A 27073-nucleotide genomic window follows, 5' to 3' on the forward strand; every position below is an offset into this window, starting at 1 on the left:
GAGAAACTGCACCGCCAGAACGCCTTGCCAAATCCCACAGGAGCTCAGTGGTGGAAGCAGGTGCTAATTATCGTTCGGATGAACAGGATATGCATTTTTTTGGGAGTGGGTAAGAATTTCTGGTTAGACAAGCTCCAGATTCTTTGGCCTACTTCGAAAGCACTGCCTTTGCCATCTGGGAGGACGAGGTTTGGTTTCCTGATGAGTACCTGCTCAGCCAAAATGGAAGGCTCAGCAAGGGGGTGGGGATACTCATTTGGAAGCCACTGTTATGCAGATAAAGGTTCCTTCCCAAACTAGGCCATGGGGCGTGTCAGTGCTCTCCTTTCTGGTTCAAGAAGAACTCTCTCTTAAACTTATTTTTATAAGACTAGGTATGGTAGCCCTGTGATGTAATTGGATAGATTACTGGCAGGAAAGAAGATTTTAAACTGTCCTAGATAGACAGTCTGAAGAAGGGGAGGAGCTTAGAGAAGGGTGGGGATTCTGACTGGGAACACAGCCAATGGGAAAACCCCGTTATTAAACCGAGCCCAGTTCACGCTTTCATCAGCAGGAGGGTTTAAATGTGTAGAGACGCTAGAAGTGGAGATCAGATAAGTCCTCCCGAGCTGGAGGCAAGGCTGTCCTTCAAAAGTATCTAAGTTGGGGTGTTGTTCAGGAAAAGGTTAGAATGGGGGTTTCCTTTCTTGGACTTTGGAAGATCTGGCCTGGTTCCTTTTTATAATGATCGGACTTCCTACCTTGATCAATGGTTCTCTCCCCTAGCTACATGGTAAAATCATCTTTAAAATGTTACCATCTCAACCCCACTTATCTCGATAAATTAGGATAAGGTTTCAGAGATACTGCTGCCCAGAAGTATTTCTCTCCTGGTGACTTCATCAGGGTGAAGAACCACTACTCTAGAATAATTATCTCTAAATATGGGGCCCACATGCTAATAGTCTCCTCCTCCCAAACCCACAGCATGTGTTGGACGATTACACCATTCTTCTGTATTTTGTAGGACATGTCTAAGTCTATGCTTCCAGTTATGGAGATGAGAGGAGCATTTGAGATGCTCACAGGGCACCTTCATTCTTTGGGTATTCAGAGAGCATCCTAGAACTAGAGTATGCGCATGTGCTTTGTGTTTCGAAGTGTCACGCTCATCCCCATCGCTCCATCTACTGCTCTCTTGGATCCATGCAGATGGAAACTGTAGCTATGCAACTCCAAGTCAGTGTTCTCGGAATAAATAAATCATCAGGTGAAACTAATCTACTGTGGTTGCAAGAAACTGATATAAGATTTGGGGTATTGTTTTTTTTTTTAAATTTCTCTGTGTTGGGGCTGAAGAATTAGCTCAACATCTAGGAACACTAATGGTTTTTGCAGAGCTCCTGAGTTGGATACCCAACCTCTATGTGGTAGTAGCCCACAAGAAGTAACTCTAGTCCCAGGGTAGCAGATTTTCTCTTCAGACCTCAGGCACACAAATGATGCCTGTACACACACACACACACACACACACACACACACACACACACACACACGCACACACGCACGCACGCACGCAAGTGCGTAAAACAATCCTACATACAAAATAATACGATAAACATATCTCTTAAGAAGTTATTTGGCTGTGTCAAAGTGATTAAGGAACCGTCAAACCTGGCTTTCTTTGTTGCTTTGTATTATTAAACAAAAATCCTCATTAAATATTATTACTTACTGTAACATGATAGGAAGATGTAAGCAGTGATTAGCAATTGATTATCGCTTCTATTTACATCTTCATTTATCGAATCAGTCTTTTAACTCTTCTTCCCGGGTGAAGAGTGTGTGCCTCTTTCTGTATATAGGAAGAAAGACAGAGGCTCTGTTCATCTTAAAGAGCCTACAAGAATCTACTCAGCCTACTACCAAGAAAGCTACGTGAAGTGATTTTAAGATTGTTGTACATGTATCAGAGTGGCCTGGGACACTTGGACACCTGGGACACCGCTTAAAAGGGAATACCTTCCAGACATGGTATTTAGAAAGAAAACTAAGGCCAACAGTGGGAGACTACTTTGGGTAAGGGGGAAACGATCAGTGACTCAAACACTCGGCACGTGAACAAACTAGGTACAGTAACTCTGGTGATCAGGGAGGAAGGCAACAGTGAGGCAGCTTCTGGAAGGTCAAGATGGACAGGTATGATGCGAAGGGACTAAGACCCAGGCCAGACACTAGACTAGAAGCATTCTGAGAGTAATGGAAGGAACCTGAAACCACCCATCCATAGGACTGAGAAAGCCAGGCTGAGGGATGTTAGGGAGCTGAGCAGGGGGTGAGTGGTCAGCAGTATCAAATGACATTGGCTGTTGTGGCAAAGACACAGGTCATGGGTGAGAGAGATGTGAAGTGATTCTAAGTGCTTTACACACAAGCTAAAAACAAATGATAAACCAATGGAAGGAGAGAGCATGGTGGCTAGAGGGAAATCTAGGATCAAGTTAAGACTTTTGTTTTTATTTATCCACATTATAGATTTTAGTTAGCGTACAGAGTAATGCATCTTGGTGACATTTTCATACATGTCAATCATCCTCCAAACTTTCTTCCCCTTGGCCTTCTCTTAAATAGTATCTCTCCTGCTTGAATTCCGTATATATTTTCTTTTTTCAATCTATATTCTGCATGGGAGATAAATACATAGTATTTGTTGTTCTGGGTCTGGCTTCTTTAGAATAATGATTTCCAGTTATATTGACTTTCCTAAAAGTGAGACAATTTCATTCTTCATTGAAGCTAAGCAAAACACTGTTTTGTATTTATGCTGTGCAAAGTGTGGCTTTTATAATGGAGGAGAATCTTTACTTGTGTAGGTAAACACCCAGTGCCTAGGGTGGGTGTGTGCTGTGTTTCACACCTTTGCGGGGCTCTCGGCTCTATGCACTTCTGTTACCAACTCCGTGAACTCATCTCTCTGAAGCATTCTGAATCTGACTACCAATTTCAGATGTGTTCTAAGCATAGTTGGTCTGTCATTGTCACTTAGTAGGATTCTAATAGTTAGGTTGCTTTATCTTACTCTGTCTCCAAAGATTTCCCAGAGGTCCTAAATAAAAGTAAACCTTATTATAATTCCTTCATGCAATGCTCCTGTGAGGTTTTTTTTTGTTATTTTTAAAACATTAAATATACTGTACTTTAATACTTCATACAATAACATCTTATTTTTAAAGTCATAAAATAGAATTATGCCGTTGACACTATTGCTCTAAGGAGTATGTGCTGTCTTCCTATTGTGTGGTGGAAGTCTACAGTGCTCAAATGGTGAAGGTTTTCACTGCATACATTATAACAGCTCTGTATTTGTAAACGAATACTTGCTCATTTTGCCTACCATTCACCCTGTTTCAGGTTGGCTGATGGATAACAGCAACTTTATTTCTTGAAGGTGGTAAAAGTTGGGCTGGAGCCATGACTCGGTGGTTAAGCTCATATACTACACTTGTGAAGGGCCTGAGTTCAGTTTCCAGCACCTATGTAGGCAGACAGCTCACAATAACCTGTAACTCCTGCTTTAAGAGAACCTGATGCTCTCTTTTGGCCTCCATAGTCAACTGCACTCATGTGAACAATGCCTGCCTCTCCCCTACACACAGTGTACATAATGAAAAATGAAATAGACCCTTGCTAAGAAAAGAGATATGTATGATGTTAAAATCACCTTCAGGAGACAAAATAACATTTCAAAAGTCAACATTTTGACATTTTACCTCAAAGAGCCTTAGTTAATATCTTCACAAAGGAAAGTATTTGTAGTTTTTGAAAACAAGTCTTTTGATGAAAATGGCCTTTGTCCATAAAGAAGCATCATTTATCTTCCTATTTTGCTTTGGATGTGAAATGCCCTCCACAGGCTCCTATGTTTGAACACTTGGTGCCCACCTGGTGGTGCTGTTTGGAATGGATGTGAAACCTGTAGGGACAAAGCAGGACTTGGCAGCAGGGAATGCATCCGTGGGTATGGGTCTTTGGGGTTATAGTCCAGGCCCTGCCTCCAGCCTCCCCTTCTCTCTGCTTCCTGCTTGATGCCATGTGACAAGCAGCTGACACAGCCCCAGAGCCATCACCTTGCTCCTGCATGACGAGTTCTATCCCCTCAGTGAGCCAAAATGTTTGTCTCTTTGTTTAGTTTTCTATTTTCTCAGGTATTTGGTCACAGGAATAGAAAAGAATTCATGGACTTTCTTTTTATTGTTCCTTTCCATTCTTTCAAACATTTGCACTTCCTTTGACCAATGTCAAGTCTTCACAGGTAAAGCAGCTAGTCCAAACTTCCCAGAGGAGCGCCATCATGCCCAATATCTGCACAAGCAAATAAGTGCACCTCTGTTCGTGTTTGCCCATATATTCTTGGGGACTGATCGTACTTTGGCCAGAGAGCTGCATGAAAGGTCCCTGCAAGCAGAGGGTCTGTGGCTGTAGTTTAGGAAGAAGGACAAGAAGAATGACGTTCTTGGAGACTAAGATTACTTTTATTTGCATCTATTCGTTTTATTAATTTTTTAATTAATTATTTTATTTATTTGCATTCCAATTGTTGCCCCCCTCCTGGTCCCCCCTCCCAGAGTTCTTCACCCCATTCCCCCTTCCTTTTGCCTCTGAGATGGCTCTCTTCCTCCCCTCCCTGGGCATCCCCCTTCCCTGGGGCATTAAGTCTCTATAGGCCACTGCTCGTCCCTTGCCTGTAGAGCCTTATGGTAATCCCTTATTACAGATAGGACAAAACACTAGAGACTTACTCAGTTTTTCTTGGAGACAGGTCAAAACACATGACCATACCCTGGCTTCTGAGAGGTAAGGGCAAGGCTGCAAAGAAGAGTCCCAAGAAAAGACTTTCTTCTCTAGTAACAGAATAGTGCTGGAGATGCGATTCCTCCCCCCCCCCCCCGCCCCCGTTTTTTTAAACTAGCTTTAAGCTCAGCTGTAAGTATGTGTGTACTTAAGGTTGTGGCAGCCATGTGTATGACCCTGAGGGAAAACCAAGAAGCAATGAGAAGCCACACCCATCAAGGCACCAGCACTCCTGGGTATCTTGTCAAGGGTAGACTGTTATTCTGTCATTTTCAATGATTTCCCAAGAGTGCTTCACTATTTTCTTAAGCAAGCTATTCACTTGGTCCCCGCTAAGGCTAGGCTGCGGGGCGCTGGAGCGCTCTCGGTGAGCGTGATAGCAATCACTGCTGCGCTTTGGAGAGTCTGGTCCACGGAAAGACAGAAAGTAATTAGAGGCTATCAGATATACATTTATCTCGACTTTGTGGGAAGTCTGTGGTCACAGAGGCTGCCTTGCGAAAGTGAAGTTTGAGAAGCTCTCTGGAAAATGGAACTGAATGGAACCAAGCCTGTGAGGAAAGCTTTGCTCTAGTGCCTCTGTGAATGGGTTAATAAAAACCAAATCACTTTAGAGCGGTTGGAGTCAGAGAATAGAATTGCAGGAGGAATGGTAGCCTCCACTATTTTTCAGCTGTGCAGGCAGTCTCCTAAATCAGACTAATGCAGTTCTGCATCAGAGGGAGGATTCTAGGACCAGCCCCACCTCATCCTCCCTCCCCGCTCTCCACAGCCCTTGTTTTGATCATGTTTATAAATAGGAAGCATCACCGCGCTCGCTCACGGTAGCTCCATCACAGACACTGATTTTCATTTGCTTCGCTGTGCTCCTTGTTATAAACGAGCTAATGAATGATCCCTTTCGGCTAAGAATTTCCATAATTGGTTTCAGCCTCAGGGTGCTTTTTTGCTTGTTTTTAAACATTTCAGCCATTTTGATTTATGTGACTGTGAAAATATCGACATTTTACTTTCTCGGCTGCATTCGATCTACAGACGATTATTTGGCACAAAGAAATTTCCAAAATAGCTGAACCTTTCCACTTATTTAGATTTCACCAGAGTCCCTAGGGAAGCATGAAAACAGTCCGAGCTAGGGTCATTTTACAAAACTGCTTAGAGTCCAGCAACTATTTCTGTGCTTTTGGAATTCTGTAAACATATGGGGGAAAGAAACTTTGTCCACAACTATGCAGGCGTTGCACTAGGCCCTGGATTCCCCTATCCATGCATTGTTGGGAAGGGCCAGGGCTACAGGCTACATGCACAGTGGAGACAGACACCTCTCAGTCTTGTTAGAAAACTCCTCCTGGCCCGAGAGAAAATAAGGCTGTTCTCCCCTCCCCTTCCCTCCCCTCTCCTCCTATAGCCTTTGCAGATGGATATCTGCCTGACTTCTAGCGCTAGATTCATCTCCTTTCCTGGTTGGAGATCACTCCTGCATGTCATAGGCCTAGCAAACTCTGTAGGTAGTAACAGAATAGTTTGTATTTACATTAAAAAGGGTTGTCATGATTACTGGCAGGAAGTGTTTTGCTTGTGGGTAAGAACGATGAGAGATGGAAATCTATCTTCATTGTAAAGAACTTTGTGCTTGTTGTTATGGACAATACTACTTCTCCTGTGGGTCTGGGTCCTGAGTTTAACAGGTCCAAACTCCAAGCCACTTCCCTCTTTGGCTAGGTAATGTGGACCTTCCAGCAAACCTCAGATGAACATTTTCCATGTCCGAATAAGTTAATAAGTAAGGCTCTTTTTCCCAGATGAGGTTATGTGGATGTGCTTATTATAGAAAGGGACAGGGAATTCAGTGGGTGTCCATCTTACAGCTTTGAATTTGTCTCCTCACAAAGCCTTCACTCTCAATGGAGCTATAATGTAACAGTGTACAAAAACACATGATTTGCTCTTGTAGACATCACAGGCCTTTCACAGTGCATTGCTGAATGAACAGTGCTACAGCATGATGCAGAGGGTAAATATCTAAAATGTTCAGCAATTTTAAAAACTGAGTGCTAACATTTTCACCGTTTAAAATTATAAGAGCTGTGACAAAACTTGCAGATTAGATGTTTCTTGCCTTTTGGGAGAACGTTTCTGTGTCCATTTCTCCAGGGAGGTCTTTTTGCCATGTTCTTAATGGCCTGACATCCAGGAGTTATCGGGTAGATATAAAATTACATTTACGCCATTAACTCAGGTCTTTTGCCATCTGATTTTTAAAAATATTTGGGTATAACATTTCCTGCGTCGGGTACCATTTCTTCCCATGTGCATTTCTTTTAATCTTATTGTTTTAAGCTTGAGCACACAGTGAGGTGTTTAACTTACGCTGAGCGCTTGACAGAGCTATTAAAAGCGCAGTTTCAAGTAAGAGAAATATTCTAGAATTGGCAGTTTTCTTGAATGAAGAAGGGCTTGAGGGAAACAAATGGAATCTCAAGTATGTGCCTCATATTTTCCAGTCCAAGAATTTATTTTCTGTGGCAGTATGAAAGACAGACTTTTTTCTTTGGTTGAAGCACATGTTTTCCCATATGGGTTCACTGAGATATTATACTGATAATATAGTGACAATACTGATAATAGAAATCACTTGCATGTACTTTACGATGTGCAGTGGGCTTCATGTGAATAAAGCTGAGTTTTTAGCCTATAGTCATTCATATATATATATATATATATATATATATATATATATATATATATACTTGTTAAATACAGACATATGCATTATCCATGGGCTTCTGACTACTTGGTCTAAAAAGAAAAGAAAAACCTTGCCCAGCTAGTGAGGACTGGTTGAAAAGGATTCATTCCCAAAAGAACGGACCCGCCGTGGATGGTAAGTGAGGATCTGACTGACCCACAGTAACCGGACACCTCTGTGCTGACTCCCAAGGGCTGATGCCTGTATCACAGTTGATAGTGTTTTATGATGTTACCTTTGGTTGCAGCTTGATTAGACTGAGGGATTCCTAAGAGATTGAGAAAGCACATCTCTGGGCGTGTCTGTGAGGATGTTTCCAGAGACAATAGGCTAATGACAGTCTGACTTAATGAATGGCTTAATTCATTTATATGCTCAGTGTGTGAGTGGACTGTTGAGAGGTAGTGGAATGGTGGAAGGTGGGGCCTGGTTGGAGGAAGTGGACCAAAGAGGGTGTGCTTTTTGGGAACTCCTAATTTGTTCCTTTTTTTCTTTTTTTTTCTCTTTCTTTCTTTCTTCCTTCCTTTCTGTCTGTCTGTCTGTCTGTCTGTCTGTCTCCCATGATGTAAAATGCTTCACCACAGAATCCCTGCTTTGACTGACTGAAACCTTTGAAACCATGGACAGAATTAGTCTTTCCTCCCCTTGGCAATTGTTTAGAGCACAGGAGTATCAGTGTTTCATTCCAGGGTGGTTTTGATGCTTCGAGGATGTTAGATCCGTTTTTTTTTCCAGAAGGGTATCCTAAGAAGAAGGCTCTGAGGGGAGGGACACTAAAAGTGACAGGCACAGTTGAAGGGGAGGTACTGAGCAGTACTTGGACACAAATGGTCCATATGGCATATAATAATTAGTAAGATACCTGGACAGGGAGAATGGTTTTAGGTTAGGCAAAGCTGGTGAGAACTGTAAATGACATTTTCTAAGAATTTCAAGAGAGTCAGAGGATGCTTGTACTGATTAGGTCCTCAAGTAGAATAGGGATTGTAAATTGTGTACAGAATCCCAAGACATTCCCGTCTACTATCCAGGCAAGGGTTAATCTCAGTACAGCCTGTAAAGGGCCTTACAGAATAATTAACCCCTCCCTCAGTGGGCTTTGAGAATGGGGATTGTGTTGACTTAGTTTGAAGGTATCTATGAGTCCCAAAAAGAGCTAGAGATCTTCCTCTCAAGGAAAACCGAGAGCATGAGAGATCAGGTTATGATGGCACCTCCTACCACTAGCTGTGTCTTGTGGCAGGCAGTGAGACTCCAAAAGTGGCCCAAGCAAGGAAATGGGATTTCAGACAGTGGGAAGTACTGGTTTCTGTTGAAAGATCACTGAAGAAGACTCTTTCTCAGAGTCTTCAGCTATGAACCTTCTTGGTAAATACTTTGCTCAATACTGAGACTTCTTTTTACCCTGGGGAATGGGAGAAAGTGGTAATCAAAATACATTATATGCCTGCATAACACTTTCATGATGAACCCTACTGTTATATAAAACTTACACATGCTGAAAGAGGGAGGGAGGGAGGGGGAGAGAGAGAGAGAGAGAGAGAGAGAGAGAGAGAGAAGAAGGAAGAAAGAAAAGAAGAAAGAAAGAAAGAAAGAAAGAAAGAAAGAAAGAAAGAAAGAAAGGAAGAAAGGAAGGGAGAAAGAAAGAAAGAAAGAAAGAAAGAAAGAAAGAAAGAAAGAAAGAAAGAAAGAAAGAAAGAAAGAAAGGGAGAAAGAAAGGAAGGAAGGAAGGAAGGAAGGAAGGAAGGAAGGAAGGAAGGAAGGAAGGAAGGAAGAAGAACATTTCTAAGTCTCTTTTTTTGGTGACTTAGAAATCTAGTACCAAGCCAGTACAAAAGGGGAAAGAATTCTGGGATTGTTTTAGTTTTGTCTCTTTTTTCAGTTTCGCTACTTTTGAGGTTAAGGCATTTCATGAGCAACTAAAATACAACCTGCGCTGGGGGAAGATTCCTTTTTTTTTTTTTTTTTTTATCATGTATGTTTTTTTTTAATTTTTTTCTTTCCATTTATTATTAGGTATTTAGCTCATTTACATTTCCAATGCTATACCAAAAGTTCCCCATACCCACCCACCCCCACTCCCCTACCCGCCCACTCCCCCTTTTTGGCCCTGGCGTTCCCCTGTTCTGGGGCATATAAAGTTTGTGTGTCCAATGGGCCTCTCTTTCCAGTGATGGCCGACTAGGCCATCGTTTGATACATATGCAGCTAGAGTCAAGAGCTCCGGGGTACTGGTTAGTTCATAATGTTGATCCACCTATAGGGTTGCAGATCCCTTTAGCTCCTTGGGTACTTTCTCTAGCTCCTCCATTGGGAGCCCTGTGATCCATCCATTAGCTGACTGTGGGCATCCACTTCTGTGTTTGCTAGGCCCCGGCATAGTCTCACAAGAGACAGCTACATCTGGGTCCTTTCGATAAAATCTTGCTAGTGTATGCAATGGTGTCAGCGTTTGGATGCTGATTATGGGGTGGATCCCTGGATAAGGCAGTCTCTACATGGTCCATCCTTTCATCTCAGCTCCAAACTTTGTCTCTGTAACTCCTTCCAAGGGTGTTTTGTTCCCACTTCTAAGGAGGGGTATAGTGTCCACACTTCAGTCTTCATTTTTCTTGAGTTTCATGTGTTTAGGAAATTGTATCTTATATCTTGGGTATCCTAGGTTTTGGGCTAATATCCACTTATCAGTGAGTACATATTGTGTGAGTTCCTTTGTGAATGTGTTACCTCACTCAGGATGATGCCCTCCAGGTCCATCCATTTGGCTAGGAATTTCATAAATTCATTCTTTTTAATAGCTGAGTAGTACTCCATTGTGTAGATGTACCACATTTTCTGTATCCATTCCTCTGTTGAGGGGCATCTGGGTTCTTTCCAGCTTCTGGCTATTATAAATAAGGCTGCTATGAACATAGTGGAGCATGTGGGGGAAGATTCCTAATCTGAAGTGTTTCAAAGCCACTGACAGGCGCTCAGTGAGGAAGTAAGGAGAGCGAGTGTATGGAGGTCTGTGCTGGTCAGCTCCTCTGATTTTCAGTGATAAAGTTGTCTTGACAAAGGAGAGGTAGAGAATGCTTAGGGCAGAGGGGACATGCCAGAGACATATTACCTTATGACTGTATCCCTTTTATGTACCGTGAAATGCTCCTCAATATTCTGGCTTAGGCAGCAGAGGTAACTGGCAAACAGGCCATTAAAGCCAGTACTTCCTGATTTTGAGCCTTTGGCAGATGTCACTAATCAATCCGCTTTCCTCTCTGACCTGGCACACTTACTAAATTTGTACTCCAAGTAGCAACTAATTGCAGTTCATATACATTTACTACTTTGGTTTAGTTTTAGAAACATATCTAGTTGTAAAAGCTTATATATATAAGCGAATATATATATATTCGCTTAGATTTTTGATAATTGTTTTGCTTGTTTCTCTTTTTTATTTGTCTGCAAAAGCTGAATGAGATTATCTGACCCAGTGAGCACTCGATGAGAAGAAAAAAATGTAGTTCTTGGAGCCTGCACAACAATGCTAGGAAGGCAATGTAAGTCAGGATTTCATTCCCTCTGACTGTGGCTAAGTGACATTTTGTTCACAAGGTATGAGACTAGACTCAGACATTATGATTTCTAGTTTCTATCCTGGGAACTAGGCCTAGTCTTTATAATAATACAAGAAAGATGGCATAACACTGAGAGTCAGTGTATAGTAACAGATCTCTTTACAGGTCCAAATAGGTACGATTTGCAGAAATCCTTGCCTGACAATCATCTGTTTGTGCCCTGCTGCCGCATCTTGGAAGATCTTAGAATCACTGTCTGAGACATAGTTTATACGACCCAGCCTAGAAAAAAAAAAAAAAAAAAAGCTTAAGCAACTCCACTTCTGGATCACAGGGTGTTAACATATTAGTCAACCCATAAAGGCTCCCACTGGTTTATATGGAGTTGTAGTGTTGCATCACGGGTGGAGGGGCCCAAATTGTTTTTGGAGAAATATAAGGCTCTGTCTTCAGGATCATGACCCATGAGTCACACCCAGGTTCCTGAAGCCAAGTGGGGACATGGAAGAACTTGGCTCAGACACAGGGATGTGACTCATCAGAAAAGATGAACTGGTTTTGAAAAATAACAAGAACCACCTTCTATTCTCTGCCTGCCTGCCTACCTTCTCTCTGTAACAAAGAAGAGAAGTGGAGGAGATTGTAAAAGATGCATGAGCTGCGCAAATTATTGTTCCCTCTGTGTGCTTTTAGAGTGCCTGGTCCATGTTACAATGGGACACGCTGCTCAGAGTTATCCTCAGGAAGGGCGACTGGCAAAAGGACACCTGTATTTCTTTAAAAAGAAATCACTTGCCAAGTGTGTGTGAGAAAATGAGTAACATTGCAACGAATTCATGCTGTGTAGTATCTAGGTCCAGCTTTGGTCAGATCAGAGCTTCTGACTTGCAGTTTATGAAGTCCACTGGCAGAAAGTTCAAGGTCATCATGATGCACCATTGTGTATACAGTGGCAGAAGACCTGTCCACATGGTGACAGCTTGAGAGTGGGTATGGTCATGCTGTGTCATGGTCCCATACGCCAGGAAAACTTGTCATCTTCTGAAACATGTCACATATGGATTTGCCAAAACATTAAGATTTTGGGGCACTCAACTCAATTTTCTCCCCCTTCCTCCTCAACCTGCCATCCCTTCTGCCACTGTCCCTGTCCTTCCTTCCATTCTCCTCTCTCTTTCAACACTGTCCTTGAAGTAGTGACTTTCCTGCTTCAGCCTTCCCACTTCTGGGATTTCAGGAATACTCCACCCTGCCCAACTTTATTTCATGATTTTCAGAGTTTAGATTTGAAGAACAAAATAGTATTTTAATGTTTTATGTATCAGTTATAAATATTCAATTTAACTCAGATGTGAGAAATTGTATTCCCAAATATCAAAGATTCGGCATCCTTTTCTTTTCAGCGGAGGAAGACCACAGTGGGAAATGGCACAAAGGCTGGCACCTCACCAAGAACGGCAGGGATGGAGAAGCAGTTAACAATGGAGGAGCTGCTTTAATTCTCCTCCTTTCTTTTCAGGTGAGTTGGGTGGGCTTCTTGTCACAGAAGCAGCCCATCCACAGCCACCCTCCTGATGAATGTGGGTCTTCCCAAACCTGCAAGCTGCGGTCTCCCCTGGGTTTCCTAAATCTCGGCAGTGCCCAATCTACTGTATAACAGTAGATAATATTTTCTTCCATTAGTTCCTCTTCCATTAGTTTGTTTCCTCTCAAACAGGCTTCTTTCATTTCCTCCTGCAGGGCTTGCCCTGTTCTTATTCATCTCCATTTGTTACTCACCAACCATTCGTCCTACCTCCACAACAAGCTCCCAGTTCATGTGTCTCTGCCATCTTGCCTGAATGACTGACTGTCGTAGGGATCTCCTTGTTTCTGTCACTTACTACCACCAGCCAGTCTACCAGGTGCCAGCAGAATAGTTTCAGAAGGTAATCATTGGCATGCCTCTTTCCAGATGAAAACTGTTTGAGATTTTAATTCAGCAGAGGTACAAGACCTTGAATGTTTGGCACCACCAATCCTGTGGTCCTTGAGATATCATTTGTTACTTCCTGCTTTTTCCTCAAACTTTAGGCCAGCCTTACGCTGGCATTACTTCTACTCTATAGCAGAGTTGTTTCCTTCACCTGCCTTCCCATTTAAATTTGTGGGGTGCTGAATAGACAGAGTGTGGCTGGGGTTTAGGGTGAGTATGGACCATGCGACAGAAGAGGTGCTCCATGAGTATTTATGAGTGCTTCTTGGAAATGCACTAAGTGGTGATATTCCAGCATTCTATTTGTTTAGATGTTTTTTTGTTCTAGCAGAATAGTTGCTGATAGAGTCGCTTAGCCTTCCACTTGGTTTGCACCTTATGACTTTCCCAAGTCATGGCCTTTAATATCCTCTGCCCTCTGATAAGATCAATATTCCTAACTCTTCTTGCTATGCCTGATGATGAATTCCAAGAATCGTGAACTTCCTGAGCCATCTGCTGACTTTTGTTTATTCATAGGAGAGTGCTGTTTGGTCTCTTAACAATATTTGTTGACTGGATGCATGACATGGATGGGTAGTTAGATGGATGGAGAGAGAGAGGTGTGAAGAGAGATGTAGATATGAATGGAGGGTGCCCTGTTTCATTAACAAAGTATTTTAGCCCTTTTATCTCAATAATTTTCCTTTCTGTGTGAATAAATTTGCTGGGCCTCTTAATCCCGAGGGAAACTGTTACACAATGAATCTCTTGGTTCATGAAAATTGATAGTAGCAGGACGAAATGGCTGCAGAAGCCACTACCTTCAAGGTAGCTTTTTGAGGAATCCGTTGCTTTATGCTTTTCAGTGTTCAGTTACTCAAGGAAACATTTGCATGATCAAAATTCAGTGACAAACTCATTCTAGCAGATTCCTGGCTCTCACTATGCGCAGGTTGGTGTTGTTGTTGTTTTGTCTTTTTGTTTTTAATTGCTGCATTTTGAGCAGGCTTTGGATGCAGCTCTCCTCCTCCTTGATTCAAGGGTTCTTCTTCCATGGCCAAGAATAATATCAGAAGAGGCGGAGAACCTCTGGATGCCCTGCTCCTTGTCGGTGGGATCTACCTCTTAGGTCAGTTTGTCAGGCTTCTCTCCTCCCTCTGCTCTGGTTTCCAAGACACTAGGTGCAAGTGCCCCTCTAGTCTTGGACTTCCCCAGCTAAGTCCCACTTGGCATTTCTGTGCAAGGTTATGGATACACACGAAGCCCAGAATTCACTGCTTTTTTAGAAAAAGCAAAATAAGAGAAGGCATTTTTCCATATTCACAGTTTCCCACAGAAATGTATTCATAAGCTTTAAACTAGCCCAGGCTATGTTAATGTATGTGGTTGGTTTCTGTGCCAATTTTCATTGTTAATAAGATGTTAAATAAAAGGTTTCTTGTCTTCCCCTCTCTACACTCCTCCTGTGATGCTGAGTTCATAAGCCCATTCTGTAAGTGTATTGGGTTTTTAGCAGAGTCAGAAATCATGTTGTTCTTTTAGCTGCTCACAATGTTTGCTTTAAGCCCTTGATAGGAACATGGGGCTGTGACAGCAGCAGCTGAGGCAAACAGATGACTCTATACAATGCTGTTTTATATGGTGGTCCAATTCATTCCTAACATTGGTTTTGGCCTCATGAAATCAGTCAGGGAAATTCCACCCTTTCACCTCACCCTGCACCTTTTTTTCTTCTAGGGAAGAAAATATTCATATTGCCTTTGGCTTCATAGTTCTTCCCCACAGTAGACCAACACAGCACAGTCTCAAAACCCAGGAGAACCCCAGCGGTTATTGTTATTTTTATTTTAACCAGGTGACGTGACCGTTCACAATGAAAGCTGTCACCTTTCTAGGCCATGAGCTGGCATGTCCTGGTCCATCCTGGTGGTCAGGTGTCAGTGTGTTTTGGTTCAAATGCTCTCTGCCCTATTTATTTCTGGTCACACCACACCACCTAGGACTGTCTTTGTGACTTTTGCTGCGCTGTTGACTCAAGTTGCAGAAGACATAGGGGTAGCAGAAAGGTCTCTAGCCAATTGTGTGGCAAAGCAAAGCTCTGGGGACTCAACTAGGAGTCATTGAAGCTAGGTCCTCTCCTCCTCGGATTCCTGGAAGGTTCTATGACTCCATGACTGATTCCCTAAGTCAAACTAGCCAGGAATGCATAGAGCCAAGGGAACACTGACCTATGTGATGTGGTAAGAATCAGCAACCCTGAAGGCAAGGCAGTGTCCATGTGCTTGCTGCTGGAGGAGCTTCCCTGCACACACCAGGCTTCCAGGGAGATAGCTAAGCTTCTGTTGAAGCCATTTCCATGTAGAAAACAATGGCAGAAGTCAAACCCATTTAGCCGATTCAATTACATGAGACACTGAAAGGAGAATGCACAGTCCACGACTTAGTACATTTTAGGATAAAGTATTGTTATTAATACTATTAGCAATTATGAAATTATTAGAAATTAACAGTGAGTTATTATCAATACAATAAAGATTACAAGCATCATATTATAATACCATTAATCATACATATAATCTATGCCCTGGATAATTAATAGTACTAGCAATGATTGATAGCTATTAATATATACTGGTTTGTCTCATAGTTTTTTTTTCTTCATCTAGACAATGGATGTATTTATGTTTACACTGAAAAACCCGACGTTTGTAGGAATTTTTGTAAAGAGGAATAAATTGCTTTGTGCAGTTCCTAGGCCATCAGCTCCTACTCAGGGCTTTCTCCCTGGTAGCCTCGGCTTCTTCCTCCTTGAAGGAGAAATTCAGACTAAAAGTAGCAGGTTGTATTTCAGCAGTGAGCTTGTAAGACCAGAGGCTGGCTTATGTCACAGAATGCCTGTCTCCTCTAGGGATTTGGGCACCTGGACTTTTATCTGGAAAAGCCTGTGTATCCCTTCTAAAGTACAGATTAAAGCTATAATATGGAGTACATAAAACATTGAGAAGGAAACCAAAATATTCACTTCATTTTTAAATTAAATGTAATTATTTCCTTTACAACCTAGTACCAGCCCTTTCTCTCCTCCCAGTACCTAGCCATGCAAGTTCTCCACCCTTTGAGCCCCCTCTGGGTTTCAACTGCCTCTCCTGCACATCAGCATCAGATAGCTGTAGGACTAAGCACATCCTCTCCCACCGAGGCCAGACAGGGCTGTCCATTAGGGCCTCAGGATCCACAGGCAGGCAGGCAACAAGCTCAGAGACAGCCCAAGCTCCAGTTGTTTGGGGGAACCCTCATGAGACCAAGCTGTTCATCTGCTGCCATACATGCAGAGGTCTAGGTCCTGCCTGTGCTCAATCTTTGATGGGTGATTCAGTCTCTGGGAGCTCCCAAGCATTCAGATTAATTGACTCTGTTGGTCTTCCTATGGAGTCCCTGTCCTCTTTGGGTCTCTCAATCTTTCTCCCAACTTTTGTAAGACTCCCTGAGCTCCATCTAATGTTTAGGTATGAGTCTCTGCATTTCTTTCCATTGGCTGCTGAGTGGTGCCTCTGAGAGAACAGTTATGCTAGGTTTCTGTCTGCAAGCATATCAGAGTATCATTAATAGTGTCAGGGATTGGTTCTTGCCCATGGGATGGGTTTCAATTTGGGGCAGTCATTGGTTGGCTATTCTCTCAGGCTCTGCTCTATCCGTGTCCCTGCACATCTTGTAAGCAGAGCTCATTTTGGGTTGAAGGCTTTTTGGGTGGATTACTGTCATTATCCTTCTAGTGGGAGTCTTTCCTGGCAACAGGAAGTGACCACTTTAGGATCCATATCCCCCACTGATAGGAATCTCAGCTATAGTCACCCCCTTATACCCTCTGGGGCCTTTCCCCATTCCAGGTCTCTGGCTTATCCTAGAAACTGACCCCTCCCAGCAAATCTCTCTTCTCTCTCTACTTTTCTCTCTACATATGGTCTCTTCATGCTCCCGCACTCCCCTCCTCACCCCCCCCTTTCACCTAGTTCCCTCCTTTCATCCACATTGGATATCTATTTTCTTTCCCCTTCAGAGAAAGATTCAAACATCCTTCAATGTGCGGTCCTTGTTATTTGGCTATTTGGCTTCTTTGTGTCTGTAGATTATAGCATGATTATCCTGTACTTTGTGTCTAATATCCACTTATAAGTACATACCATGCATGTCCTTTTAGGTCTGTGCTACCTCACTCAGGATGATATTTTCTAGTTCCATCCATTTGCCTGTGAAATTCATGATGTCCTTATTTTTAATGGCTAAGTAGTATTCCATTGTGTAGATATACCACATTTTTGTATCCATTCTTCAGTTGAGAGACATCCAAGTTGTTTCCAGTTTCTGGCTATTACAAATAAAGCTACTATAGGCATAGTTAAGCAAGTATCCGTGTGGAAAGGTGGAGTATCTTTTGCATTTATGCCTAGGAGTGGTATAGCTGGGTCTGGAGGTAGAACTATTCCCAATCTTCTGAGACCACCAGATTGATTACCAGAGTGGCTGTACAAGTGTGCATTACCATCAGAGTGTTCCCCTTGTTCTTCAACCGTGCCAGCATGTACTGTCCTTTGATTCTCTGACCTTGGCCATTCTGCCTGGTACAAAGTCAAATCGTAGGGTCATTTTGATTTGCATTTCTGGGTTTTTGATTCAATTCTACTAATCCACCTGTCCATTTTTATACCAATACCATGTGATTTTTTTTTTTAACTATTGTTCTGTAGTACAGGTTGAAGTCAGGGATAGTTCTTTTATTGTTCAGGATTGTTTTAGCTATCTGGGTTTTGTGTTTTCCCATATGAAGTTGAGAATTGTTCTTTCAAGATATGTGAAGAATTGTGTTGGAATTTTGCTGAGAACTGCATTCAATCTACTTTTGGTAGGATGGCCATTTTCACTATGTTAATCCTATGGATCCAAGAGCATGGAACATCTTTCCACTTTCTGATATCTTCTTCATTTTCTTTCTTCAGAGACTTGGAGTTCTTGTTATACAGGTCTTCCACTTGCTTGATTAGAGTTACACTGAGGTATTTTATGTTATTTGTGGCTATTGTGAATGGTATTATTTCCCTGACTTTAGTCTCAGTCTGTTTATCACTTGTGTAGAGGAGGGCTAATGATTTCTTTGAGTTAATTTTGTATCCAGCCACTTTGCTGGTAGTGTTTAACATCTGTAGGAGTTCTCTGGTAGAATTTTTGGGGTCATTTATGTATACTATCAAGCCATCTGCAAATAGCAATACTTAGACTTCTTTATTTTCAATTTGCATTCCCTTGATCTCCTTTGGTTGTCTTATTGCTCTCACTAGAACTTCTAGTGCCATATTAGAGAGATAGGGAGAGAGTGGGCAGCCTTGTATTGTCCCCAATTTTAGTGGAAACTCTTTAAGTTTATTTCTATTTAATTTGATGTTGGCTATTGGCTTGCTGTATATTGCCTTTATTATGTTTAGGTATGCCCTTTGTGTCCCTGTTCTCTCTAAGACTTTTAATATGAAGGGGTGTTGGATTTTGTCAAATGCTTTTTCGGCATCTAGTAAGATAATCAGGTGTTTTGTTTTTTTTTTTCTTTCTTTCAGTTTGTTTATATGATAGATTACATTGATGGAATTTCATATACGGAACCACTCCTGAAACCCTGGGGTAAAGCCTACTTAATCACAGAGGATGATATTTTTTGATGTGTTCTAGGATTCAGTTTGGGAATATTTTACTGAGTATTTTTTCATCAATGTTAATAAGGGAAATTGGTCAAAATTTTCTTTCTTTGTTGAGTTTCTGTGTGGTTTAGGTACCAGGGTGACTGTGGCCTCGTAAAATGAGTTTGGCGGTGTTCCTTCTCTTTCTATTTTGCGAAATAGATTCTGAGTATTGGCATTAGCTCTTATCTGAGAGTCTGGTAGAATTCTGCACTAAAACCATCTGGCCTAGGACTTTTTTTTGGTTGGGAGAACTTTAATGACTGCTTCTATTTCCTTAGGGATTATAGAACTATTCAGATAGTTTACCTAATCTCGATTTAGCTTTGGTAATTGGTATCTGTCTTGAAAATGATCCATTTCATTTAGATTTTCCAATTTTGTAGAGTGCATGCTGTTCCTCTAATAGTCTATCAAATGGCACATTATAGCATAAAGTTTAAAACAATCACCGTTTGGAAGTACTGATGAGTAACAATGACTTATCTGGGGTGTAAATATATATGTATATGATTTTGTTTCTTTAGGGATATATTAATATGTCTTGCTATTCATTGCCACTGTGGTGCTTTGCCTATATTCATAATTAAAGGGAAAGAAATATTTTAAATGGTGGTTAGTTCATATAGAATAAAACCTTTCCCCAGAGCTGGTTAATAGATGCCATAGTAAGAGTACAGCCTTAGCCTTCTCTGACTTCACTGATGTCCCAAGCTGTACTGTTAATGGTGCTAGGTGCCACTTCCCACCACCTCCTTAATTCTCATGGCTTCCTATGTATGTTTTCTTGCTTCATATGATATCCCTAGATCTGCGAGGATCTGCCTTTGCAAACCTTGGGTTTAATGACAGAACTTTTCCTTTACATTTAGCTATTGGAAGAATGCTTAGATGATTTCCAACACTGTAGTGGACAACAGCACCATCTGAAGCACTCGGTGAAACCCAAATACGTTCTGGTCAGCTTCCAGTTTGAGCGGACGGGTCTAGAGAGGTGGCTTAGTTTCAGTATTTTGAAGAACTCCTCACTTCTTCTGAAGCCGGTGCTCTTTAACAGGCTGATACTTCTGCTGAGAAAAGAAGCCTTTTCCAGGCTTGATATCTCTTATTTTATTGTATTCAGAGTCGGGGTGAGTGAGCAGCCATTGTTCAATGGTATGAAGACACCACAAGATCATGAAGGTGGGAAGGGAAGGGGCGGGATGGAGGAAGGATAGTGTAACGGGGGTTTTAGTAAGTGTGTTTATAACTGTCTAATATTTAAACAGTTTCCTTTAATCCAGCTAGCTCCCAAATAATTCAGATTAGACTATTATATTTATTAAACATGCTTTAAAGGCACAAGAGCTAAGCAGTATCACTCTGTTTTCATCCTCCGAACTAATCTGGCTACCTTCCACCCAAATCCCTGAAACACTTGGATTTTATGGCTTAATCTGCTTGAACTGTTTTGAATAAATGGGGGGAGGGGGGCAATGCTTATACGACAACGAGGCAGGAAATACTGCAACCAGATATAGGGAAGACAGAAATCAGCATCTGAATTGCACAATACAGAATAACATAATGCCTACAGCGTGGGAGGAAGACAGGAAGGGAGAAGGGAAGGAGGGAAGAAGAGAGGTTGAAGCAAGCCATCCATGCAACAACTCAAGTGGAAATGCAGGCATATATATATATATATATTTCAGTGGTGGGAACTGCAGTTGGTGTTTAGTTATGGAATTGTCATCAGTGTGAGTAGTTGAGGCAACTATCCCTAGGATGGGTAGTGATATAAAAGGGGAAAAATTGATTCACCCTTTTCCTCTCTCCCTCTTGCTCTCTTTGCCTTCAGGATGCTTCCTCAATGCTGTGACACAGGCATAAGGCCTTGATCTCATTCAGGCCCTTAGACTAACCAGCCTCCAGACTCATAAACCAAATAAAGTTTTGTGGATTTTGAATGACCTAATCTCAGGTACTTTACTTTTGCATCAGAAAGTATACAAAAAAGAAAAAAAAGGAAGGAAGATGGAAGAGAAAGAAAAGGGGGGAGAAAAGAGGAAAGAAACCATGAAAGACTTAAACTCCATTCTTAAACTCCATTAAGCTTATGGGAAAGTAAACTTTTATCAACAAGAATACAGAGATAAATTAAAATCAGCAAGAAGAATGGACGGATTTCGAAATTCAACAAATATTTACTGTGTGCTTTCTCTGTTCTAGGGCAAGGGTTGCAAACTTAGACACATAAGGAACCGGGCAAGATGGTGCTGATGGACAAAGGCAGGATGTTCTCTGCGCTCTGGTTCCCCCTCTAAAAGGAAACAATGACTGATATGTGACAGTCTGCCAACAACCCTCCGCCGGCAGTGTTTAGAATGGCTCTTGAAATCCCTTGAGGTCCTAGAACTTCTGTCTGTCTTCTCCAAAATTTCAAGGAAATATGACATTTTCTTTTAAGGAAAAAAAATGGAAACCTCTGCCATCCTATTGAAATATAAAATTCCTTCACAACATGGCCACTTGAAACAGCCACCCTATTGTTTCTCATGGACCTTCGGGTTGTATTCACAGCTACAGTGGGGGATGCCCAGGTTCTGAGTTTCCATGTTTGAAGTCTTAGCTAACAACATGGAAAGCTAGGAAACTGGAACCATCTAACGGCTATTTAGAGACCTTTCTGGGAAGACTCACTGACCAGAATTATCAACTGACCAGGTAACCTGTCTCATCAAGAGGGTCTCAGAGAAGTTGGACATTATGCTACCTTGGTTTTCTGTGGCTGTGAGACAGCACACCAACAAAAATTGGGAGACAAAGGTTTATCTCATCTTACACTTCCAGATCATAATTCAACATGAAGGAAACTCAGGGGAAGACCTTAAAGATGAAACCATGGAGAGATGTTGCTTGCTGGGGAGCTCACTAGCTCTCTCACCGGCTGAAGCTTAGCTACCTTTCTTATATAGCCCAGGACTACCTGTCAAGGGATGGCAATAATCACCATGGGATGGGCCATTCTGTATCAAGCAGCAACCTAGAAAATGTATACAGACATGCCCACAAATCAATCTGATTGAGGCAATTGTTAAACTGAGCTTTCTTCCCCCAGTGACACTATATTGTGTCAAGTTGGCAATTAAATCCATCCAGTATAGATGTTTCCTGTGGTGCCTCAGAGCTTCATGCATGAATGTTCCCTCAAACAAAGAGGATGCTTCACGGCTTTTTAAGATCTCATCTTAGAAAGTGTAAGGTGTTAATCCAGCCTTAGCGTCTTGGTCCAAACAGTGACAAATCCAGCTGGATTCCAATGGAGGATAATTATTTTCTGTCTCTTGCTTCAGGAGTGATTTTACCTGCCAGATGAACATGTTGAGCCGGAGATAATTTTACAACTCTTTATGAAATATATATAATCAATAGTAGTATATGATTCAAAGCTTTACTTCAGAGCGGGGGGTGTGGCTCAGTGGTACAGGGCTTGTCTAATATGTGAGACCTTGAATTCAATCCTTTAGCCTTGAAAATACAAATAAACATCCTTTTACTTTAAAAACAAGTTAAACACTGCAGGTGCAGTACGAAACATATCTATAGGCTGAACATGATACAGGTGTGTCTGTGTGTTGGAGGGTGGCCACTAGCTTTTCACCTTGGCTTTAGAGTATGAGAATTGAAGCATGGTTAAGATTAGGCTTCTCTTGCTTGTGTGTATGTGTGTGTGTGTGTGTGTGTGTGTGTGTGTGTGTGTGTGTGTGTGTGTGTATTTGTGAATAAGAGTGAGGGCACATGCCATGGCTCATGTGTGAACATCAGAGAACAATCTAGGGTTCTTCACTCACCTTTGGCGTTGTTTAAAACAGTCTTTTATTGTCTGCTTTATATGCCAGGGTAGCTAGCTCATTCTCTGTCTCTACCTCCCATTTCCCCAGCTTGTGGAAGGAACATACTGCCATACCCAGCTTTACCTGAGGTCTGAGGAGTCAAACTCAGTCTTCATTTTATGGCCCGAACCATGTCTCTAGCTCTAGGCACTTCCTTCTTGAGAACACCATATAGTAGTATGAATTTTTAGAATTTCTTTGAATTAGATATTTGCAATTTTTTGCTTTTTTTTTTTGTCCAAGTTGAGAGGATTTAGCATCAGGGGAGGTACTGAGACTAGGTGCCACCATGTACCAGGAAATACAGAAAAGTGGACTTCCTCCTTCTTAGCTCTAAGTGGTATAGTATACGGCTAAAGAAACGACATACCTCTAAAAATACTTGCAAGAATGACAGAATATGGCCCCTCACTCCCTCTGTAGGGATGTACTATTCGAAACAGACCTCCACATTACGATTGATACCCATGAATTCGCAAATCATTCATGAAACTCCACTAAAGCCTCCATTTGCTTTTAAATGGCATGGAACTCCAGGCTCAGATTCATACATTGCTCAGCTCCCTCGCTCCTTCAGGAATCAAGTCTTACTAAATATGTTTGGGAACTGACATAGGATTCAAGTACAACTGAAAGGGTGAGGGTATGCACTTCGCATTAACATTGTTGATCGCCAGGCTCAATAGTAGCTACGATGACCTGGGGAAAATGTTCTGAAGGACTCTAACTTCTCTGTCTTCCTGGGTATGGAATGACAGGGCTAAGTACCTCCATATCTCTTCTGACTAATAACGGATCCCTTGTCCTACAGAGAACACTTCTCACTATGACAGTACCTTCAGCCTACTTCCTAGCTCATACAGTGCATCTTTGGTAAGTCTGTGCATTCCATTCATTATTCAAAGGTTATACCCGAGCCAGGATTTCTATAGCCTTCACCATGATCCTGTGTGTCAGGGTGAGGTGTGTTACAGACGTTCAAGGTTATTGTCCAAATGTTAATTGTGTAAGTGAGGTGCCAGGTCTGGCAGTTCGATCCCAGTTCCCTCTGCATTTGGCAGGTGTCCAGATAAGTATGTGAGCACAGCCTCTGTCTGAGCTCACCTTTACAGGTAATAAGACAGGCATGTGGCATTAAAGAGCAGGAAGGCCATCAAAGGTTGGTAATTGTTTAACTCTTCCAGCACACACCTCTGAGTACACGACCACACCCAGCAGCCTGGTAGGACGTGCTGTGCATGACTGGGTAGAGGCATTTGATACAATGAGACGAGGAAAGGGGTTACACAGAAGCTCAGGGCTAACACAGAAGCCAGTCCACAGCTTGCCTAATATCTTAAGACCCCAAAGTGCCTGTGATTCTGGGAGACTGCTTCTCACTAGCTAGAGAAAAGAACAATCATGGGACCGTCTGCTGCCTCAGTTTCCTCACTGCTGTATGGTGAGGGATAAAAGCTTGACACCCTTAAGACTCATCTCAGCTCTGACATCCCCTAGTGTGGTGGTTCTCAAACTAGAGGAACTAGCAGAACCATTGGCAAGCTTAACACAGAGCCAACTTTGTTCACAGGGATGCTGATCCCGAGGCAGAGGCAAAACTTTGTTTTCTTATATAGTTCCAGTGATGCTAAGCTGCTGATTTGGGGGCCACACTCTTTCAGCCACTGTTAGCCTCTTTGATGCCTGGCTATGCTCTGAGGATCTTTTGGGGCTCTCTCACATACCCTTAGTGTCACAGGAAGGGGGCTCCTTTGCATGAGATTTCATTTCTTGGAATTTTTTTGGTCCTTTGTTTTCTTCTACCATTATATCAGCCATTTGGAGAACACTGGAGTTTGGAAAGGAAAAAAATAAAATGACACATTGGACTTTGGATTAGGCTATATAGCATAGGGGTATATTCTATATTCTACCCAGTTTATTTATAGCTTTGTAGAAATGGAGATTGCATTGTGCTTTAGATTGCCACTGTCACCAGCAAGGCGACCCACATTCAAATCATTCATGGGACCAGGCCAACAATATCACATTGTGCACTGATTTTTATGTGAAGCAGCCTGTAGGTGAAGAAGAAAGAACATTCATGCATTAAGAATCTAAAATGTTTTCAGCATTTTATTAGCCAAATTGAAGCCTATCACTACCAGCTTGCAAATTCCACATGGTTCCTTCTCGATTCTGTACCTTAAGGATAAGAAAAGGAGAAGTTACAGAGCATTTTACTTTGTCTTAATTCCTGTTGCTTTTGCTTTAATTAGAAAAAAAAATGTGTTCATCATGAACAGCCTGGCATTACTTTGACGGTCCTTTCTGTGTATACAGGTATTTCTTGATTTCCATGTGGGGTTGGTTTCAGGACTTCCACAGGTACACACACCTTAAAATGCTCAAATCCCTTACACAAAGGGCATGGTATTTGCCAATGTCCTGTGCATATTTTCCCAAGTGCTTTAATCATGTCCAGGTTCCTAGCTGTATTTAAAAATATAAATACTGTGTAAGAAGTGGTTGTTGTACTGTGTTGATTAGCAGTTCATGGTAAGACAGTGATAGATAGAGATTTAGTACAGGCACAATTTTTTAAAAAGCCTTCCCCCCCCCACCCCCCGGAGTGTGTTGAAGCCATGGATGTGGAACGCATGGAAACAGGGAACTTGCTATGGTCTGGGAGCTCATGCCATGTTGCTTTGAAACTAGCTGGCAGGGATCGGGACCTCTTGGCATTCACTTTTTGCTTGAATGTGAAGTACTATAACTTGCTTCTTACAAAGATAACATGCAAGTGGTGAGGCTGTTCCACCTTCTGTTTTAACCCCCATTCCTTTCCTCAAGCAGCACAAAGCCACAAGGCAAGGGATTATAATGGCCTCCAGCTAACTTTCCATACAAACTGTGGCTCATGCCCTCCTGATTGACTTTGGAATCTTGTTCTTCCCCAGCCAGGTCTTTAAGGGAGACCACAGATGTGGCCAATCCCTGTCATTGTAACCTTCAGAGACAGGTCCTAGCTGTCGTGACAAGATTCCTTAAATGAATGTTGTTTTTAGATGTTAATTCCGGGGTCATGAAGCAATTGACTTGAATGAAATCTGTCAACAATGGGCATTTCATCAGAACTAGGTAGTGAGCATTTGGAGGATTCAAATCTTAACATTCATATTTAACTGTGATGTGGAGCCAATTTGAACCAGCTCAATGCTAGTTGCCCAAATCTTTCTAACTCTACATTCAAGAATGACTACACTCAAGAATGTTATCAGCATGAAATCTGTGTGGTAGAAATATTTACGTAACAAAAATAAAAATATAATTTTGAGATATGATTTACTAGGACACTGCTATGCTTCAAGCATAAGCCCTGCAGCTCATTTTATTCTTGACGAACATCAGAAATTTAGCAAACGACATCAGAAGCATTCTGGTGTCATGGTCACCAGTGGGGTAATCCATGGGGGATGTGACAGTGCCCAATTCTTCAGTGAACAGAGTGTTTGACTCCAAAGAGTCAGTAAACTTCTAAACAGATTTTCAGCCTATAGTTATGAAATGTTCCTATCTCTGGTTACTGATGGGAAGATTCTGCTACTTGCCCTGGGCTAAATTTTGCCCCTGGAATTGTTTTGCCATCAGTTTCAAGTGAAGCTTCTGGGTGGGACAAAAACTCAAGCCTGGGCAGAAAAAACGTCAAGCCAGGCAGCGTAGCATTTGGTACCTGCTTATGAATAAATGTTTGCAATTCTGGAAACTTTCTCTTGAAAATTGTTTTCATCTTCTCTGATGAGTAGGTCGGTGGGTGGATGCTTCACTAATCTCTCATTGTGAGAAGCTGCCAATTCCAAGGAGAGGAACGGGTAACTATGAATTACCAAGATCAGTTTGCGATGTGGATTATCAAAGCCCTAATTAGGATCAGTATAATAGGAATCTTCATTTGCAGCTGGAGAATTTGGAGTGTAGGTCTGAGGGTCACCTGAGTTTCTATGACTTATGAGACAATCCTAGTTGGTTTCAAACCAGCTGACTCTAATGCACGCTTGTTTCTTCCCTTTCTGTAGAAGTTCACCCCTCCCCTCCTTTAGTGTTGTACTTAAAATTTCTTAAAGGGAAACTCCAGGGGAAGAAACAGAGGCTGCATTGCCTCGTGGGCTCTGTGAGGAAATGCTCACTGACCTGAACTTCCCTGTTATCTGCTGTGGTTTGGGGCCATGTTTCCATTTCTGCTCACTTATGTCATAAACTAAAAAACATCTCAACTACCTGTTCTTGCTGCCCAAGCACCACTACTACCAGGTTCAATACAAATTACAAGTCTTTTATATTCTGATGACCTTGACTCTCCACCATCCCATCTCAGAGTCCGGAGAGCAGTGACTGCCTCTACT

The 27073-nt window shown here is 42.0% G+C and overlaps 1 long non-coding RNA gene across 2 annotated transcripts; it reads left to right on the top strand.

Annotated features, from left to right (window-relative positions):
* Positions 1-19879, top strand: A430048G15Rik. 2 transcript variants are annotated; one of them, XR_001783619.1, is made up of 4 exons: positions 1-109; positions 12543-12658; positions 14103-14225; positions 19692-19879. It is a non-coding gene; the product is annotated as an RIKEN cDNA A430048G15 gene (long non-coding RNA). The 2 variants fall into 2 exon arrangements; XR_001783618.1 differs by lacking the exon at positions 1-109 and adding an exon at positions 11038-11121.
* Positions 19880-27073: the final 7194 nt, after the last annotated feature.

This window comes from Mus musculus, chromosome 2 (genome assembly GCF_000001635.26).
Source record: "Mus musculus strain C57BL/6J chromosome 2, GRCm38.p6 C57BL/6J".
NCBI classification, from domain to species: domain Eukaryota; kingdom Metazoa; phylum Chordata; class Mammalia; order Rodentia; family Muridae; genus Mus; species Mus musculus.